The sequence below is a fragment of the Eretmochelys imbricata genome, chromosome 11 (genome assembly GCF_965152235.1).
Source record: "Eretmochelys imbricata isolate rEreImb1 chromosome 11, rEreImb1.hap1, whole genome shotgun sequence".
In the NCBI taxonomy this organism is placed as follows: domain Eukaryota; kingdom Metazoa; phylum Chordata; order Testudines; family Cheloniidae; genus Eretmochelys; species Eretmochelys imbricata.
In genome coordinates, this window is record NC_135582.1 from 17,968,564 (window position 1) to 17,985,470 (window position 16,907).

The 16,907-nt window shown below is 45.9% G+C and overlaps 1 protein-coding gene across 1 annotated transcript in view; it reads left to right on the forward strand.

Annotated features, from left to right (window-relative positions):
- The first annotated feature begins 571 nt into the window (after positions 1-571).
- Positions 572-16,907, forward strand: part of MGAT5 (alpha-1,6-mannosylglycoprotein 6-beta-N-acetylglucosaminyltransferase) — a 232,462-nt gene continuing 216,126 nt past the window's right edge. The window contains exon 1 of the mRNA XM_077829937.1: positions 572-653. The gene's annotated coding sequence lies outside the window, so the exon portion shown is untranslated. The remainder of the gene's footprint in view (positions 654-16,907) is intronic.

Below are 16,907 nucleotides of genomic sequence, written 5' to 3' on the forward strand. Positions count from 1 at the left end.
CTCAGGAGATCATCTAGTCCAACCCCCCGCCCAAAGCAGGACCAATCCCCAATTTTCCCCCCAAGTCCCTAAATGGCCCCCTCAAGGATTGAACTCACAACCCTGGGTTTAGCAGGCCAATGCTCAAACCAGTGAGCTATCCCTCCTCACTCACCTTGTCTCTCGAGATCTGATAAAATCTGAGGGGCTCGCATGAAAACTAGCTCCCTTGCTCCTGCGGTCTGCCTGTGCACGGTCCCGGCGCGCGGGGTGTGTGGTTTGCAGATGCTTCCTTGTCGTCTATGCTCCCGCACGGGCAGCAAGCAGCTTGCAGACGCTCCCTTGCTGTGCGCGCTCCCGGCCGGACGTGCACTTTGCAGACACTCCCTTGCGGTGCACGCTCCCTGGCGGACGTGCACTTTGAAGACGCTCCTTTTGCTGTGCGCGCTCCCGGCCGGACGTGCACTTTGCAGATACTCCCTTGCGGTGCACGCTCCCGGTCGGGGGCGTGCACTTTGCAGACGCTCCCTGCTCGCCAGCCTCCCTGACCCCGCCGCCTCGCTCGCCGCTCCCAGGTGCCGGCCCCAGCTGTGGCGCCGCAGCTGCTCCCCGCCGCAGCGCACTGGTGGCCCCGGCGGACGATGGGCGATGGGCTCGGCCCGGCGCGGAAGGAGGTGAGCGGCGCGCGGGGGTCCCTGCCCATCCCCGGCCGGGCGGGAGCGGCGAGCTCGGGCTCCCTGCGGACAGCGGGGGGGAGGGGGAGCGGCACGACACACAGCGCCCCTGTGCCGGGGGGACACACGGCACTGACACAGACACTCACACACACAGCCCCTGTGGCGGGGGAGGGATACACATACACACAGCATCCCTGTGCCGGGGACGGACACACACACACACACACACACAGAGCGCCCCTGTGCCGGGCGGCGGGGGACTCGGACACACACACACACCCTGTGCCGGGCGGCGGGGGACTCGGACACACACACACACCCTGTGCCGGGCGGCGGGGGACTCGGGGACACACACACACACCCTGTGCCGGGCGGGGTGGGACTCGGGGACACACACACACCCTGTGCCGGGCGGCGGGGGACTCGGACACACACACACACACCCTGTGCCGGGCGGGGTGGGACTCGGGGACACACACACACACATATACAGAGCGCCCCTGTGCCGGGCGGGGTGGGACTAGGACGGACACACACACACACCCACCCCCTGTGCCGGGCGGCGGGGGACTCGGACACACACACACACCCTGTGCCGGGCGGCGGGGGACTCGGGGACACACACACACACAGAGCGCCCCTGTGCCGTGCGGCGGGGGACTTGGACACACACACACACCCACCCCCTGTGCCGGGCGGGGTGGGGCTCGGGGACACACACACACACACACACACACAGAGCGCCCCTGTGCCGGGCGGCGGGGGACTCGGACACACACGCACCCTGTGCCGGGCGGCGGGGGACTCGGACAGACACACACAGCGCCCCTGTGTGGGGAGGAATGGGACTCAGACACACATACACACACAGCGCCCCTGTGCCGGGGGGGAGGGAGGGACTCGGGGACACACACAGAGTGCCCTTGTCCCGGGGGGTGGGGGGGGTGGTGAAAGTACACCACACACACACAGCGCCTATGCGGACACACACACAGTTTCTGTGACGGGGGTGGGCTACACAAACACATACACACACACACCCTGTGTCCGGAGGTGGGGGGGGACGGACGGGACACAGGCACAGAGCCCCCGGGGCGGGCACAGAGCGCCTGTTGGGGATGGGCACAGAAACAGAGCACCTGGGGGGGGATATGGGACACAGCGCCTGGGAGGGGGCAGGGCCACACAGACACACACGCGGAGCCCCTGTGCCCTGGGGGGGACGGACAGGGGCACACACGGAGCCCCTGCGCCACAGGGATGGCACACACAGAGCCCCCGTGCCCTGGGGGGACGAACACTGGGACTCGGGCACACACGGAGCCCCCGTGCCCTGGGGGGACGGACACGGGCACACACGGAGCCCCCGTGCCCTGGGGGGACGGACACGGGCACACACGGAGCCCCCGCGCCCTGGGGGGACGGACACGGGCACACACGGAGCCCCCGCGCCCTGGGGGGACGGACACGGGCACACACGGAGCCCCCGTGCCCTGGGGGGACGAACACTGGGACTCGGGCACACACGGAGCCCCCGCGCCCTGGGGGGACGGACACGGGCACACACGGAGCCCCCGCGCCCTGGGGGGACGGACACGGGCACACACGGAGCCCCCGCGCCCTGGGGGGACGGACACGGGCACACACGGAGCCCCCGCGCCCTGGGGGGACGGACACGGGCACACACGGAGCCCCCGCGCCCTGGGGGGACGGACACGGGCACACACGGAGCCCCCGTGTCGTCTGAGTGGGAGGCGGACACGGGCACACACGGAGCCCCTGTGTCGTCTGAGTGGGAGGCGGACACATGTGCACATGGAGCCCGTGTCGGTGGTGGGGACGGACTGGACACACATGCACGCAGAGCCCCTGTGTCGTCCGTGGTGGGGGTAGGAGAACACGGACATATGCGCACATGGAGCCCCTTTGCTGGGGAGTGGGGAAATGGGCACGGACACACGGAGCCCCTGTGTCTGGGGGAAGGACATGCGCACAGGGTGCCCCTGTACCAGGGGGATGGGGTGACAGTGGGCAGACTCACACCACCCATGCGCCCAGCAGCGGGAGGGCAGGGGGGTTCAGGATACATGCATAGCCCCTGCGTGGGATAGGAAGACACACAAGCCCCTTTGCCTGGAGCGGGGGTGGATGATGCACACAGCTCCTGTGCTTAGGCGGAGTCGGGGACACACACAGCCACTGCGCCTGTGCTGGGGCACACATACACCCACAGTTCTGCACCGGTGGTGTGAATGTGCGCACTACCCCAAGTAGCGGGTGTGGGCGGCACAGCTGGTGCACAGCCTCCTGTCCCCGTGTGCCTCGCTCGCTCGCTCACTCACTCACTCACTCTCAGCTCCTGCCTCTCTGCATGGAGGGGCAGACACCCCTTGCCTCTTTGTGGGTGGGGTGGAGCCCCAGCCTCTCTCCTCTACCCTTGCCTTTGTGCGGCGGGACAGCTGCTGTCTTTTCTAACCACTGTGTCTGTGCTGGGAACATACAGCTGTTCCAGCCCCTTTCTCTGCCAGGAACAGCATACCTCTTTGAGCTAGTGGCCACATGCTGCCATCCCAGTTATCCAGGGGACTCTTCAGAGTTGCTTCTAACCATGCCCTCTGCTCCTGAAGATCTATACCAGCTGGCTACTAAGCTGTGGTCTTCTTGCCTTTCTAAGCAGTATTTTTAAGGTGTTTCTGTGGCTGTAAATGCTGTAAAGTCTTTCTTGTGCAGGCTATCTTCATCACACTAACCATATATAACACCCTGTAATTCTCCAGCCCCCCTGGGTGACCAGTGACCTAACTGCAGTGTGTTATTGAGGGCAGGTGTAGAGTTGAGCAAAGTATTGTTCATGCCAAGTCTGTTGGGGACAGAGTGTTTAATGGAGCTGTGTGAAAATCTTGGAATAAACACCCCAAATCTGGTAGAGTTCACTGGGGTTTTGTTACAAACCTAAAGAATCATTTTGAACAGTCATATGCATGGATGGTGCTTTAAGAAAAATGTGAAAAGACAGGTCCTTTCCACAAGGAGCTTAACAGTAATTCAGACGTAAGGCAGTCAAGGATGACAAATAAACAGTATGGGGAGGACAAATGTTTCAATAGCAAAAGATGAGATCTGCTTATGTTACAGAGACCAGGTTTGATACGAGATTTACTGTGCTGTGTAAGTCTTTTAGATTAACTGGCAGGTCAGCTGTGGTTTGGGGTGAGTTTTGGTTTATGTCTTGCACTTCTTTCATTTTCCTCCAAACTGGAGGAGTATGTAAATTTCAGGATGTGAAACTGTTAAAAGCAAAGGAGTACTTGTGGCACCTTAGAGACTAACCAATTTATTTGAGCATGAGCTTTCGTGAGCTACAGCTCACGCTCAAATAAATTGGTTAGTCTCTAAGGTGCCACAAGTACTCCTTTTCTTTTTGCGAATACAGACTAACACGGCTGTTACTCTGAAAACTGTTAAAAGGTTCATTCAAACTGCTGTGATCCATGCTAGCCAAGTTTTGTTTTCCCTTGGTTTGTTTAGTGTTTTTTGCTATGGATGCAATTAATTTTGTTCCAGATTGGACATTACAGTACCCTTTGTTTTCCTGGTTCTGTATTGTGCATGTAAATCTCCCACTAAAACCTATGGAAATGCTAAATATGCAGGGAATTCAACATTAGGCCTAATGTGAGCATTTGTACCTTTCAGGTATAGATTGAATAAGGTTATTTTTCTGCACACTTTAGAGTTTTTCTGACTAATTTTTTGGCAGGTACTTTATGTACAAACATGTAATATTCAGTCTGATGTGGAAATAAATTTGAGGGGAAATTCTAGTTATTTTCGTTTTAGAAAATGAGGCATTGTTCAAAAGGTTCCCCCCTCCCCTTGTTTTTTTCAATAAAAATTCCATCAGTGTTAATATGTAGGTTCTAGTCAGGCACTATCTTGCAAGTACTGAATACAGTCCCTTTAGTGCCCAGATTTTCCCCTTGCAGGCTGATGGGAGCAATTATGGTCAATGAACTTCAAAGTAGAAACCTTCTCAGTAGCCTTGACAACTCCATCGTTAGTTTATCATGTCAGAAATCCCTTAAGATAGGGATTTATTCCCGAGGCTGAAGTCATTCAAGTGTATATTACATCCAAAAAACTATGCTGAAAGAATTTTACGGTTGCAAAGTCAGCTACTCAGAAGTTAGGAAATCTGAGAGTTAAGGTTGCCTGTGCAACCTTAATTCGGCTTGCTTGTGCACATACATTATGATACAATCTTCATTACATAATCACATGCCATTTTTCCCCCCACGTGACCCCAGCCTCATTCTCTGAGCGAGTAGTTATTTGTGTTCAGAGCGCAGTTCCAATTCACTTCAGTGGAACTTGCTGAGTGCTCAGCACTCCTGCAAATCTGGCCCCAGGTGTCTCGCACTGGACACCTAGAAAACTAGGACTACATAGTTAGTGGCCAACTGTGAACATTGTGGTTTAAATGAGTTGCCCAGCATCACACAGGAGCTCCAGTTTTACAGGTGGCATTCAACTTTCTTAATCAGGAGACTGTCCTGTTTTTTGATGCAATCCCCTGCCTCATTCACTATACATCATCCAGCTTCTGACACAAATGATGTAGGGGTCCTGTTGACAACAGCCTCTTTGACTACATGACTCTGATTCATCCCCAAGCAGTTCCATCCTGTCCACTGAATGAAATGGGGGTGACCTGTGTTTAAGCAATAGTGTTTGATCGTATCTTAAAGACTGTAAAGGGACTGAATTAAGGTTACACAGCCAGCCTTAATTCTGGCATTTCCCAGTTTTTAGTGCATTTCTGTGCAATTGTAACACTCTTTTAATGCAATTTTTCTATCTAATATTTAATATAATATGTGTATGCATATAGATTTAGTATACTACAAACTGCTGTAGTAAAGCTATTGCCTGTGTTTATTGATAAAATACCCTTTCTCCTGTCTAGTAACAAACAAACAAACATTGAGGCAGTACTTATGTTGCTGCACACAGAATTAAAATGCAAAAAACACCTAAATTGTGCAAAAGCCACTGTAATGTGATTTTTCAGAAAAGAGGGGGTGGTCATAATGAGAGAAAAACAATAAAACCTCTGGAAAAAGGAGCTTTTTGGGGTTATTTTTTGGAAGAGGGCTGAGCGGGGGATTCCTAAGGATATGTCACACAATACTGACCACTTCAGGGAAAGCTGTCACCTGCATACTTAAGGTGTTGTGGGTGGTTGCAGCTGGGTGGTTCATGTTCCTGAATACAGAAAAAAGGAGGTGCAAACCGGGTAAGTGATTACCAAGTGCTTCACCTCTGCAGAACTTGCATGGACACGTGGCTTGAAGATGAATTTTGTTGGCTTTGTTACTCCCATCCCCCTTTCTCATGTAATGTACTCCATTTTTTTCATCCTTTTGTATGTGGATTTGGGACTCTGGGAAGGGGCTAGCTTGAAAGCCTGGGGCTGAATTTGCCTATCCACAGAAGAGGTATAGTACAGGCAGTGGCAGCTCATATTTCCTGACCCAAAATTAACCTGAAACCTGACTTAGGGATTTCTTTCTGTTGGTGGGAGAATATTTCATTTTCTGTATACATTCAAATCTGTGGTCTCTGCTAAGTCTGGCAAGAGCGGTAGTTGATGGTTTTTTTGTATGTGGATACCTGTTTGCTAGAAAATCAACTGAGACTAACTCATTTCACAGCAAGCACTGTCGTTTTTATCACTTTCAAAGTAGTGTCTCTGTTTCAAAAAGTCACTAAACATTACGGTAAAAATAGGGGAGGACTAGGTGGTTCCTGGTATTTGTAATTGTAAATTGAACCATTTATCTGTCCGTCATTGATATGAATCCAGTCTCGGTTGGTAATGAAATGTTACTATCTGTTGTGGCTTTTGTGGCTTGTGAATTTGGTGGGCCTCTGGTTCCTAGTGAACTACTGTATTTATCACAAAAACACAGATGGACCCATTATTGGCAGTCTCAGCAGAAAGGCCAAAGATTGAATGAATGGGCTGTGGGAACTGTCTCAAATCTTATCTGGATTTTCCACGGTATGTGGGAAACTTGCACTGCCACATCCTGTGCTATACCTTTCTGAAATAAATGAAGCAGTTAGTTTTCAGGGCTGCCCACATCACTTCCTTCTTCAGCAGTAAATTTGTGTGTGCGTGCGAACACCCTCCCCACACCCCTTTCTGTATGATAGAATAGGATTAAATAAGTAAAGCTCACTCCTTCGTCTCTGCAAGATAAATCCTTTTTGCTGCCTGAGGGGGAGCCAGCTCTCTCAGGCTTGACTGAAAGAATATTGAAAGTAAAGACAGTGATTGAATGCTTAATGTGAGTTAAATCAGAATCATTGGACTTCCAGAAATTGATTGTCTGAAACTGAATAAGGAACTAGCAACATTGAGGACAGATTATCTAAAATCCTTAATCTGTTTTGTAAAGTAGAATCTTCAGAGGCATATTTTAGGAGACTAAGGAAATCATAATAGCCAAAGTAGATATTTATGTGACCTGCATGTGTGAATGGGTATATAATGAAGACAATTATTGCTTTTGGGGATCATTTTTTTTTCTCTTGATACCCTAATGTTTCTCTTTGGTGAAATTGAGCAAATACACAATTTCAGGAGCCTCTTCTGATTTTCTTAAAATCTTGAAAGCATTTCTCTTTAAATTATTCAGATTTCCTTATGTGCAGCAGCAGAATTTTTGGTTGATTTATCTCCTGACGCCATTCTAATACCAAGGGAGTAGTATGTAACTTTTCTCCACATGTTGGCCCAAAATTGCAATACAACAATATAATCATTTGGCACATATATTGTCTTTCATTTAATAATTTTACTATCAACAGTAGTGTGCAAAGTTCTTTACAGACTGGTATGAATCCGAGGTCCATGCCCTCAACAGCTTGCATTATAGGGCTATGTCTGCATTTGAAGCTGGGGATGTGATTCCCAACTTGCATAGATACACTTGTGCTAGCACCAATGAACTAAGTGCTCTAAAATAGTAGTGTAGTAGGGGTAACAAGTGCAGTGGTGAGTGCAGTGCAGGCTAGCCATACCAAGTACATTCATACCCACAAAATAAATAATGCAGCTCCAAAAAAGTATGTGGTAAAAATGGAGAGATCTAGATTCTAGCAGAATCCTTATTCATGCACGTGTGTCCAAAATAGTCACAGAATTCACCATGGCTTACTCTGCTTCCAGAGCAGGTTGCAATGGTGCTCCAAAGGAGGCCCTGAAAGGGATGTCACGTTATTCTCCCTAGAGAGTGACGTTGCTGAACCAGTGCTAATCTGATAGCTGTGAAGCTGATGGGGAAACTCCTTTTCTGTAATCAATTTAAGTGGTGTCATGCTTCCATTTCCAAAATGGCACTGAGAGATGATCATGGAATTTTTTCTCTGCTTCTGGGCAGAGTGGCTTTGGAGTCCAGTGTTTAGTCTGTCTACTCACATGGCAATATAGTATCTGTGTGTTTCCCAAGTGTTGAAAAATAGAAATAACAATTTCTTTCCTTTCAACAGTCTATGAGAAGTGGTTCAATTACTGAAGTATTTGCTTGTGTATGAGAAAAACTAATCATAGACTCATACACTTCAAGGTCAGAAGGGACCATCATGATCATCTAGTCTGACTTCCTGTACATTGCAGGCCACAGAACCTCACCCACCCCACTCCTGAAATAGATCCCTAACCGCTGGCTGAGTTACTGAAGTCCTCAAATCATGGCTTAAAGACTTCAAGTTTTAGAGAATTCACCATTTACACTAGTTTAAACCTGCAGGTGGCACATGCTGCAGAAGAAGGTGAAAAATTTCCAGGGCCTCAGCCAATCTGACCCAGAGGAAAATTCCTTCCTGACCCCAAATATGGTGATCAGTTAGACCCTGAGGATGCGGGCAAGACCGACTAGGCAGATACTACAGAGGATTCTTTCCCAGGTAACTCAGAGCCCTCCACATCTAGTGTCCCATCTCCAGCAGTTGGGGATTTTTACTACTGGCAGTCGCCAGTGGGCCACATGCCATTGCAGGCGGTCCCATCTACCATCCCCTCCATAAACTTATCAAGCTCAGTCTTGAAGCCGGTTAGGTTTTTTGCCCCCACTGCTCCCTTTGGAAGGCTGTTCCAGAACTTCACTCCTCTGATGGTTAGAAACCTTTGTCTAATTTCAAGCCTAAACTTGTTGATGGCCAGTTCATAGCCATTTGTTCTTGTCTCAACATTGGTGCTTAAGTTAAATAACTTCTCTCCCTCCTAGGTATATATACCTCTAATGTATTTATAGAGAGCAGTCATATCTCCCCATAGCCTTCTTTTGGTTAGGATAAACAATCCAAGCTCTTTGAGTCTCCTCTCAAAAGGCAGGTTTTCCATTCCTCGGATCATCCTAGTAGCCCTTGTCTGCACCTGTTTCAGTTTGAATTAGTCTTAAACATGGGAGACCAGAACTGCATACAGTATTCCAGATGAGGTCTCACCAGTGCCTTGTATAATTGTGCTTACGCTTCCCTGTCTCTACTGGAACTGCCTCCTAGGACTGCATTAGCCTTTTTCATGGCTGCATCACACTGATGGCTCATAGTTCATCCTGTAATCAACCAAAACATCCAGGTGTTTCTCCTCCTCTCTCACTTCCTACTGATACACCCCCTTTTTATGGTAAAACTTCTAAAATGCATGCCCTTGCACTTTCCACTATTAAATTTCATCCCATTTCTATTGCTGCATTTTACAAGGGCATCCAGATCTTATTGTATGATCGGTCCTCTTCCGTATTGGCTATACCTCCCAACTTTGTGTCATCCACAAATTTTATTAGTGCATACTCACTTTTTGTGCCAAGGTCAGTCATAAAAATGTTACTTAAGATTGTCCCAACACCTCCCTCCAGTCTGACAGTTCACTTTCCAGTATGACCTGTTGTAGTCACCTCTTTAACCAGTTTCTTATCCACCTTTCAATTCTCATATTAATCCCCTTATTCTCCAATTTAACTAATAATTTCCCATGTGGACCTGTATCAAGTACCTTACTGAAATCCAGGTAGATTAGATTTACTGAATTTCCTTTGTTTAAAATTCAGTTATCTGCTCAAAGAAGGAGATCAGGTTGGTCTGGCACGATCTACCTTTTGTAAAACCATGTTGTATTTTATCCTGATAACCTTTCAACCGTATGTCCTTAACTACTTTCTCTTTCAAAATTTATTCAAAGACCTTGCATACAATTGAGGTCAAACTAACAGGCCTGTAATTTCCTGGATCACATTTTTCTCCTTTCTTAAAAGTAGGAGCTATATTAGCAATTCTCCAGTCATAGGGTACGACCTATGAGTTTACAGATTCATTAAAAGTCCTTGCTATTGGGCTTGTAACTTCATGTACCAGTTCCTTTAATATTCTTGGATGGAGATTATCCAGGTCCCCTGATTTAGACCCATTAAGCTGTTTGAGTTTGACTTTCACCTCAGATATGGTAATATCTACCTCCATATCCTCATTGCCATTAGCCACCCTGCCACTACCCCTTAACTATTCATTAGCCTCATTAAAAACTGAGGCAAAGTATTTGTTTAGGTGTTGGACCATGCCTAGATAATCTTTAATCTCCATCCCATTCTCAGTGCTTCATGGCTCCACTTCTTTCCTTGTCTTCTTACTTATATGTAAGGCTGCGATTCTTTCACAGAGGTCAGGGAAGTCATGGATTCTGTGACTTTCCGCAACCTCCTTGACTTCTGCAGCGGCTGGTGCAGCTGACTTCAGGGCCACCCAGCTCTAGGGTCAGCTGTTTGGGTGCCCCATGGCTAGCCACACTAGCGGCTGCTGGAGCAATCTGGGGCCAGCTGCTCTGGTGGTCCCCGGGGCCAGCCGCTGCTCAGGTGACCCTAGACAGCTGGCTCCAGCGACTGTGCGAGCAGCAGCCGATGCAGCTGCCTAGGGTCACCTGGGATTGGCCGAGCAGCAGTCTTGGGAGCGGCCCTGAGGCCAGCTGCATTGGCCGCTGCTCAGGCAGCCCTGTGTAGCTGGCTCCGGGGAGCACCCGAGCAGCAGTCCTGGGGGTGCCCTGGAGACCACCTGAGCAGCCGCAGTCCCAGGGCGGCTGGAGCATCGGTTCTGGGGGGCAGTCAACCCCCAGCACTGGATCAGGGCCCCCCCCCCGGAGCAGCAGGGCCCCAGAATTAGAGATTTAGTCACTGGCATTTTTGGCAAAAGTCATGGACAGGTCATGGACTGTGAATTTTTATTTATTGCCTGTGACCTGTCCATGACTTCTACCAAAAATACCCATGACTAAGTATTAGGTTCTATAGCCATATAAGTAAGGCTTTCTCTGTAGGTTCTTATGTTCCCACCTACCATCAAAGTTGTGTGTGTCTTTATGAAGGGAACTTTAGTCACAGAAATTTGGCTTGCATTTAATTGTGAAAGTGGATAGTTCCATGGTCATTTTTGTGTCTTGTTGGAATGAAGTAAGTTCTGCCATCTAGGTCCAGCTCCTGTAAAGGTTCTATCTCCCTTGCTATCTATCTTGCTCTTTTTACATTCCCAAATTCCTGGAGAAAGGCTTTTACTATTGAAGCAAATGACAAAACTTCCTTTGATTTTAGGAGGACCAGGCCTTCAGTCAGAACTTTTACTTTTTACAAAAAAGAGGAAGCTTTATTTAACATATAGATTTCATTACCCTCCTTCTGTATCCTAGATGGGGAACGCCATGGACCTTTATTGGTAGAAAAGCCTCCTTTTTAATTTTATGAACTCCCATGTTGCCTTGTGCATCTTCGTAACTTAGTTTACCACATTTCATTTTTCAATGTCTATCAATGTGATATATGCCATCATGTGCCAGCAATGCCCCTCTGCCATGTACATTGGCCAAACCGGACAGTCTCTACGCAAAAGAATAAATAGACACACATCTGACATCAGGAATTATAACATTCAAAAACCAGTAGGAGAACACTTCAATCTCCCTGATCACTCAATAACAGACCTAAAAGTGACAATTCTTCAACAAAAAAACTTCAAACACAGACTCCAACATGAAACTGCAGAACTGGAATTAATTTGCAAACTGGACACCATCACATTAGGCCTGAATAAAGACTGGGAGTGGTTGGGTCATTACAAAACCTAAACCTAATTTCCCTCATACTAATTTCCCCCTACTGTTACTCACACCTTCTGTCAACTGTTTGAAATGGGCCACTCTCATTACCACTACAAAAATTATTTTTCCTCCCTTGGTATCCTACTGTTAATTGAATTGTCTCGTTAAACTGACCTCACAGTTGGAAAGGCAACTCCCATCTTTTCATGTATTTGTACCAGATCCTGTATTTTCTACTCCATGCATCTGATGAAGTGGGTTCTAGCTCATGAAAGCTTATGCCCAAATAAATTTGTTAGTCTATAAGGTGCGACAAGGACTCCTCAATATATACCGTCTATAACTGTGTTCTGATTACACTTCACTGCTGTATCCTTATAATGGAGAGGTATTGTGACCTCTTCTTGTTCCTTCTTCCAGGGAATCAAGTTCAGCAGCTATTTCAGTTGTTTATTACTGCCTCCTTTCTGTTATCTGTAAGAATAAATCTTGCTAACCACCCTAAACTTAAGAAATTGGCATGGGAAACTCTTACACTCTACTTAGCTGGAGGCCTCACCATACTTATGTATGTGTGATTGCAGTCTGTTCACTACTGTACTGATTCTTAAGGCTTCTACTTTTCTGCATTTGAGGTAGCCTAGTGTTGTTCCTCTTGGGTGTTTCCTCAGTTGTTTTCTAAACAATTTCTCCTTTTTCATATTTTGTCTCCGTTGATTTATAACATTATTATCTAGGATGTTAAATGGCCCAGTTAAGATGGAAATAAGTGAACATACAATGAGACCGGTACAAGAGGTGATCTCTTTTGACAACCTCCTGTGTTGAGATCATCCTAAAGCGTCCTCAAATACAATTATGACAATTCTGTTTGTGGAAAAAGCTTTTCTCTGTCCTTTGTTGCTTAAGGTAAATTCTACTTATTTTGTGACTGTGAAGAAGTTCAGTGGTTTCTATGGGTTGATTTTTCTGAGGTCATTCTCCCCATTCCTTTGCTTCCAGGTAAGCATCACACTACCTGAAGTATGTGCAGCCCAGCTATGCAACAACCCTCTCTCATGCAGTCCCTCTGACTTCAAAGCCACTACTTATGTGAACAATGATCTCTTGAAAGAGTCAGAGTTGCAGGGATTTTAGAGTTATTCTACTCTCTCATGATACATCTGGGAGAATATCTTGAATATCAGATATTCCACATGATTACATTTCTCTGTTCTTTCTCCACTATCAGGAAAGATCTTTCTCTTGGTGATATCCGTCATTATGGGAGATGCTTTTATATACTGTTCTAGATTCCTTTTTTGATAGACTGTCTTTAATCAACTGTGTTTCATTAAACATGCAAGTCCTGTAAGGGCATGATATCTGGCTCAAGGCAATCTGACAACTAGTGCTTACTTCACTGAACATAAGTCTGATTCTCATAATTCATTTGCTAAAACCTAACACTTTCTTTTTTTCTAAGTAGACTTTCAATAACTTACATGAGTCTATCTCAATTGGTCCCTCTTCATTTACAACATAAACTTGTCCTAATTTCATCTGCTAAGTGTGAAACTTATCAGATGCTGCCTGAACTGTGTTACTAATGGATGTTCAAATAAACAGAATTTCTTTTTCTTTCGAACAGACTTGATTTAACTTAAAGTGCCATATGGAAGGTTTTCAAAATTGCAACATAAGGGTCTGTTATCAGATGTACCACTTCATTATTTTTTAAAGGAAGTTATTCTAACAGGCCAGAGTAAACAGTAGAAATAAAACCGAAGTACTTGTGGCACCTTAGAGACTAACAAATTTATTAGAGCATAAGCTTTCGTGGGCTACAGCCCACTTCATTGGATGCATAGAATGGAACATATAGTAAGAAGATGTATACACATACAGAGAAGGTGGAGGTTGCCATACAAACTGTAAGAGGCTAATTAATTAAGATGAGCTATTATTGGCAGGAGAAAAAAACTTTTGTAGTGATAATCAAGATAGCCCATTTAGACAGTTGACAAGAAGGTGTGAGAATACTTAACGTGGCGAAATAGATTCAATAGATATGTAATGACCCAACCACTCCCAGTCTCTATTCAAACCCAAATTAATGTTATCTAGCTTGCATATTAATTCAAGCTCAGCAGTTTCTCCTTGGAGTCTGTTTTTGAAGCTTTTGTGTTGCAAAATTGCCACCCTTACGTCTTTTACTGAGTGGCCAGAGAAGTTGAAGTGTTCTCCTACCAGTTTTTGAATGTCATGATTCCTGATGTCAGATTTGTGTCCATTTGTTCTTTTGCATAGAGACTGGCCAATGTACATGGCAGAGGGGCATTGCTGGCACATGATGGCATATATCACATTGGTAGATGTGCAGGTGAACGAGCCCCTGATGGCATGGCTAATGTGATTAGGTCCTATGATGATGCCACTTGAATAAATATGTGGACAGAGTTGGCATCGGGCTTTGTTGCAAGCATAGATTCCTGGATTAGTGTTTTTGTTGTGTGGGGTGTGGTTGCTGGTGAGTATTTGCTTCAGGTTGGGGGCTGTCAGTAAGCAAGGACTGGCCTGTCTCCCAAGATCTGTGAGAGTGATGGGTCGTCCTTCAGGATAGGTTGTAGATCCTTGACGATGCGTTGGAGAGGTTTTAGTTGAGGGGTGAAGGTGATGGCCAGTGGCTTTCTGTTATTTTCTTTGTTGGGCCTGTCCTGTAGTAGGTGACTTCTGGGTACTGTTCTGGCTCTGTCAATCTGTTTCTTCACTTCAGTGGGTGGGTATTGTAGTTTTAAGAATGCTTGATAGAGATCTTGTAGGTGTTTGTCTCTGTCTGAGGGATTGGAGCAAATACGGTTGTATCTTAGAGCTTGGCTGTAGACAATGGATCGTGTGGTGTGTCCTGGATGGAAGCTGGAGGCATGTAGGTAAGTATAGCGGTCAGTAGGTTTCCGGTATAGGGTGGTGTTTATGTGACCATCTCTTATTAGCCCAGTAGTGTCCAGGAAATGGACTGCTTGTGTGGACTGGTCCAGACTGAGGTTGATGGTGGGATGGAAATTGTTGAAATCATGGTGGAATTCCTCAAGGGCTTCTTTTCCGTGGGTCCAGATGATGAAGATGTCATCCATGTAGTGCAAATAAAGTAGGGGCGTTAAGGGACGAGAGCTAAGGAAGTATTGTTCTAAGTCAGCCATAAAAATATTGGCATACTGTGGGGCCATGCGGGTGCCCACAGCAGTGCCGCTGACTTGAAGGTATATATTGTCCCCAAATGTGAAATAGTTGTGGGTGAGGACAAAGTCACAAAGTTCAGCCACTAGGTTTGCCGTGACATTATCGGGGGTCCTGTTCCTGATAGCTTGTAGTCCATCTTTGTGTGGAACGTTGGTGTAGAGGGCTTCTACGTCCATAGTGGCCAGGATAAAATGAATGTAATCTTACGTGTGTCTAGTCTTGAAACAATCTCTTTCTCACTCACATACTGATACACTGGAAACTTGTTGATAGTGAATTTTGTGTGTAAAATGAAATTACCATGTTGTTTCAGTGCCTTGTACTGTGAAAATTGAAGTTCTGGTGTAAAAAGAAACTGCTTAAAGTGATTTTTTTGTGTGTAGGTGAGTTGGTGCTGGAAATATTAACTATGAAATAGCTTCACTCTGTTACTATAGGCTGAAATGATCAAATACTATTCAGACTCTCATAGAGATAAGGTGTTTAATAGCTAATGACTTGAAAGCCAAAAATCAGAATCTATTTAAAAGTACTATCTGATCCCCAAAAGTCTTATCCATCATATGGATGTTGCCTGTCTTGACACTTTTTCATTCTTTAATCTCAAAATGACCTTTCCTTTCTCATTTAATTCCAACATACCTGATGGGTTACATGATAAATACTGTAGTTCCTTTTCTGAAAAAGAAACAGAGAGTGACTTCAGTGTCTCTTTTCAGTTACTTAATTTCAACATCCTTGACGAACTACCAGCTGAATTAGCCCCCTTTCTGAAAAAGGTATACAAGCAGACATACTTACTTTCAAATTCGGAGAGGCACCTGGAGTCTGGTGGCTTTACTATGAAAATATTTCAGACTTGTATAGTAAGCCCTTGTGTCCTAAACTGAAAATTGTTTGAAGAACAACTCTCTGTGCATTAAATAAAAAGCAAGTGAAAACAAAACAACCCCCCCCACCCTCGATGAAACTGTGATAACTGACAAGTAAATTTGACACAAACCTATTTGACTAAGGTAGTAATATACATACCGGTAGTTCCCTTATTAAAGTGAATTCAGAGGTTTCTTTTGCTGAAACTTTTGCCCTTCAGCTAGAAAGCATTCTCCCTCAAACTCTTTAACAACTAAGTATGGATTTATAAAAGGCAAATATACTGTAGCTCTGAACTTGAGAGCCTTACATAACCTAATTCTGAACATATCTTCCCCTGTGGCATTGCTTTTGCTTGATGTGGAAAAAAGCTTTTTTTCCCATGTAGCTGGTCTCTTTTGACTGCCTTGCAGTGGTTTAGTTTTTGAACCTAAATTGATCAAATGAAATTTCATTACTATATGCAAACCCTTCTGCAAAAATATTACTAATGTCCTCCTTTCACATATTTTTGTTTTAGAGCCCTTCGCAATAGTCTCATGAAACAGATCAGCAGTTTATGGCTTGCCTGTCCAGTATGTAAAAATTAAAGAAGTTCTGTATGCTGACAACACTATTAACCCCTCACTTAAAGCAGTTCTTGATACTTATTTATTTTTATTCCAGTTTCTCGTTTGAAAAATTGTTAAAATCTGAAACATTGCCTTTTAACCACTGGTTTCCTTGTCCTGTTTTAGGTATTTCCTGTGTATCAGCATTCTAACGGAGTCAAATACCTCACAGTAGAGTAACAGCCGTGTTAGTCTGTATTCGCAAAAAGAAAAGGAGGACTTGTGGCACTTACTCTTTCTGTAATTATGCAGACAGTGTTTTAAAGTGGCACACGTAATGAAACTCTAATGTCCCTTGAAAGTGTTGTGGAGGATTCCCTGGAAACTGCCAAAATAATGGGATTGTATTCCTTTAAGCTTCTTGTTCTCTATTCACTTTCCCTTTACATCATGCTTTGA